The 4,624-nt window shown below is 38.4% G+C and overlaps 1 pseudogene; it reads right to left on the bottom strand.

The window, feature by feature from the left end:
- Window positions 1–2,617: 2,617 nt before the first annotated feature.
- Window positions 2,618–3,307, bottom strand: LOC149155775 (uncharacterized; annotated as a pseudogene).
- Between the last annotated feature and the right edge of the window lie 1,317 nt (window positions 3,308–4,624).

Below are 4,624 nucleotides of genomic sequence, written 5' to 3'. Positions count from 1 at the left end.
AGTGGCGTGGCAGAGTTTTTAAAATACAGCGTACGACACATCATACTGCTTTCAAAGTGAAGCAACCCCTTCATCGGGCTTGCCAGAATTTAGCATACAGAGTATGATGTGTGTGTACATTTACAGTTTCCTTCTTTGATTTTTTTAAAACAAATCGACCATATGTGGGGATCGAACCCACGACCTACATCCCAACAATCATCATTTCGTAATCCACAACCTTCAATTCTCAGAGATTTATAACGTGAGAGCCACACAACAAATCGACCACAGTGGGAGTCGAACAAACGACCTGTTGATCCGAAGTCGAATGCGCTAATCCACTGCGCTATATCTTCACAATGTTTGGTAATCGGCACCAGCGTTGGAAACATGGGATATTTTAGGCTGTTTCATGGAAATAACACTCTTTTGGGGAGTAGTCTGATACATCTCAGGATAGTTCCTCTGTGCGATTTTGCCCTGTATTTTTACTCACTCCAACGAATATTTACTGAGAAAGGACTTCACGGTTTTGCCTTGTACGCACAGCAAAAGGAAACAAACTCATATGCTCAGCCCAAAATAAAATACGTCCCATTTTAGAGTATGCTGTCCAGAACTCGTTTTATCAGGAGTTGATGATGTTGCTCGTGGACAGGGAGAAAACTTATTCCTTCTAGTTTACAAACTCAGCTGCAGGCATCTCAATAATGAACCAGTCCCTTTCTACACAACTCGAACTCCACAATTCAATTGAAAGGTATATCCTGAACAGAACTCGGCCAAAAAGAATAAGAGAACTAGTCCTCTTCCATCCGTGATTGTGAGATTCCTTCTTGTGAAATGGCTCCAAGAAGTACTGATTTTTTTTAGTTAATGCATCTTTTCCAGTGAAACATTTAATCAAACAGTTTGAGAACAATGTGCTATGGGTATACTTAATTTAATTTGACTCCAGATGAGAAGCATAGAACCCAGATGACTGGTAATACTCCTGCAACATATCTGGGTATATTAGATGATTTGGTGAAGAACGCCAACTCTACAACAGTGAACATATATTCAGAAATTAATTCCATGTGCGCAGTTGTTCCATATGGCCTGATAACCAGAAATACCTCCTCCCTTTCGGTAGCTTCAAAACCCACCACAAGCTGGGTTGTCTTATCACCCCTCAAAACTCCAGTTCGAACCCTTATGAAGGTTGGTACGCACAGATTTTGGAGGTTGCTTTGTTCAGCTGGCAATGAGAGCTAACTCATCCTTCATAGCTAAATAACTCGACCTCTTAACTACTAAGAATCGGCCCACAAAAAGGGAGATGACAACACCCTCTTTCCTGGAATGAAACTCGGTCAATGGTACACAGAAACCGAGTCTTCTTTCAGAGACATACGATGAAGCTCTCCGGCATCTTTATCTTGGTAGCCCTCTGCAAATTGAACGGAAATTCTATGAGAATTTTACCATGCATCCTCTAAATCCAAAACTGATGAGAAGGGGATCACATTAAAACTAATTTGTGTTCTCCGGCCTACGATATGGCACATAGCGATGGTCTTTGGCTGCATTTTTGCGTCTTCTCTTGGAGAGGAAAGCTTCAAGTTTGCCACTGGCCTTAAGAGAATCATATTTTTCTGTAAATTATATTTATGCTTCCTTTTCTGGTGAAAATTAACAAAACCAATAAATGGCAGGACTCTCATATCCTTACGTCTCATCATCCAATCTTCCACTTGGACTCTCTTCTCAAAAACATTCATTGTGAAAAGATGAAACGATAGTTTTTAATTTTTAAAACTGCAGATGGCAATGATTAATAAATAAATAAATAATAGTTACCAAAACCACAACGTATCAAGTTTTCATCATCCAATGAACATTCCCTTTTAATCCAAATTAAAACAATTACGTCTTCAAAGATTTTCTTCGTCACAATGGACCTCTGATCTCATGCTTTGATGGAGTTAGTGACAGTTTATTAACTGCTTTAAATTTTCCGGAAAAGATGGCGTGGCAAGATAAGAACCTGCAAAGAGACAACTGCGGTGGAATTCAGGGAAGAATTTATTATCATAGGCTAGTAACACCAAGGCATTGACAACTGACACCCTCAAGGATATTCTATTCTTCTTGTTATCCTTTGCCGCATTTCCAGCCAATTCAAGAACCTCTGTTGTGAGATACTCCATAACGGCTGTCAGATACGCGGGAACTCCCATGCCGACTCGCTGAGCATACCTGCCCTTCTTGAGGTGCCTTCAAATTCTTGCAACAGAGAATTGAAGGCCGATTTTGTGGATTTGGAGACTAACTTCTTTTCTCCTCGCCTTCTCCCACCCGCACCTTTCCCAGAACTATCCTTTGAAGAATCCATGACCACCGCCTCTCAGATTAGTTTAACTCCGATTAAAAGTTCTTAATAAAACAGAAAACCCCAAACGATGCTTGCACCTGTGCACACTGACGAATAAGCTGCAAGAAGCAGAGTGCGAGGCTATATAGTTCTCTGCTGAGAGTGCAGGCACCATCTCAAAGTCGTTGCCCCGAAGGATATTATTCCAGAAAAGGCTACTGAAATAGCCCTCAGATTTTTCAACTCAGATTTTTGAGGTATAAAGGTCGTTTTCTTTTTTCACTGCTTCTTTCTCCTTTTTCTTATTGTTCAGACAATTTTGAAGAATGTTTCTTGCCATCCTGCACCTTTCGCAATTGATTATCAATCCAAGACAAGTGTTTTTCTATTTCTCCAACAGCCTTAGGGTCCTCTGATGATTTTAACATCTTCTGAAGCTTCTCTCGCTCTTTAGGAAGCTCTTCATCAAAGATAAAACTATATTTTTCTGAACCTGCCTTCTTCAAAATTGCCACATAAAGACTCGAATCTTGGATCTCGAACTACCTTTTTGGACCTTGAACAACTTCCCTAAGCCTTCCAACAGGCTTCTTGCTGCTCATTTCCATAGGTCTGTTTTTGTTAGCTCTTGAGGGTTTGGCATCATGCTTGAATTTAGAAAGGGTTGATTCTCGACCATCAGAGCGCACTTTCTGAAGCTCTTCAAATGGAATGTTTGCAAGATGCTCTTGTAACTCCTCTTCTTCCGAATCAAAATCTTGATTTTCTTCATCTGAAAGGTTATTTCTATTCTCTTCTTCTGAATTAGCATCTTCACTATCTTTGTCCGAAGCTAATTGTGGAGCTTCGTCATCATCCTTCATTCTCGATGTATGGTCATGTCCCATCAACTTCATATTTCTTTTTTTCATTGCTTTAAATTTCTACCTATTACCCGTTTTTTTTCAGGGTGGCTTTGTCTAATGGGATGCTGTCGGCCGTCTATACAAACCACTGTAGTTTTGACAGACGATACCAACAGTAGGTGTGTATATTATTTGCGCATACTCCGCAATATTATCAATTAAAACCTCCCAAAGCACACATTTCTGGGAAGCTTTTTTTTGTAAGAAATAATTCTTGTTAACAAACTAGGCTTTCAATTCTTGAATGGGACAGTCTTGTAATCAAATTTTCTGTAATCAGCAAGAACTCGGAGCGGCTGTGACGCCGTGGGTAGGTCATCAATTTTCTTTAATCAGGAAGAATTTAAATTTAGACGAGTAACCCAGCATCTACCGCTTAACTTGTATGTATTATTCAATTTCAGCGCGGAGTGTCTGTAATTACAATTACGGTATATCATCTATTTCCTTTAATCAGGAAGCATTTAAATTTTTGATAGACGAGTAACCCATCATTTGCCGCTTAATCTGTATGTATTTGTAGTTAATTTCGGCGGGGCTGTGATCACGCGGAGTGTACTGTAATTACATGATGTCATAATTTTTCTTTAATCAGGAAGCATTAAATTCTTTTGAGAGACGAGTAATGCGCCATCTGCCACCTAATTTAAATATATTTACAATTAATATCGGCGTAGCTGTGACACGAAGTGTCTGTAGCTAATATTTAAAAAAAAAAAAAAAAAAAAAAAAAAAACTAGACGGCACCCTTGCATACATCTGAAATTTTATGAACTGTTGAAAGTCCACCAAATCCGTAATGTGACTAGTTACTGAAACACACCAGATTCTCTAATAAAACAGATTTACAGCCATGCATCATGAGTATAATCTGAGACAATGCCCTCACTGTTTAGAAACATACTAGATTCTGTGTTCCAACCTTGTTCCATCTTTAGAAAGTCCATCAACAATCCTATTCCCGTCCCTGTGGATATGTGAGAAAATTGATATTATACAGTTATTGTAATGTGAAATTACCCATTGTTATTTTCTTCCACATTCATTGAATAACTAGTAGGGAATCTCCAAGGATTTGAATGTTTCATGCATTAGCGGCAGCCTCATGAGTCAGTCTCTGGACCAATATGAAAACCATTAATTCACAATAATTAATTGTTTCTTGGCCAATGCATATTTTAAATTAATTTTTGAAGCTATGTCCAAATATTTTAAAATACCAATGTTAATATATCTAGACTAATTCTTTGTGATGTTATGATTTGTGACGTTATGCTTTATGACATTAGGAACAAAATTCGTTTTATATGAAAGTTGAGATTTGCATTTCTTTGTGACATTATGCTTTATGACGTTGGGAACAAAATTCATTTTATATGAA

This window comes from Pinus tabuliformis, chromosome 9, assembly GCF_031772625.1.
Source record: "Pinus tabuliformis cultivar Carrire ecotype Pingquan chromosome 9, CPIR1, whole genome shotgun sequence".
NCBI classification, from domain to species: Eukaryota; Viridiplantae; Streptophyta; class Pinopsida; order Pinales; family Pinaceae; genus Pinus; species Pinus tabuliformis.
The sequence above is the reverse complement of the archived record's forward strand: the minus strand, read 5'-3'. Positions and strand labels throughout refer to the sequence as shown.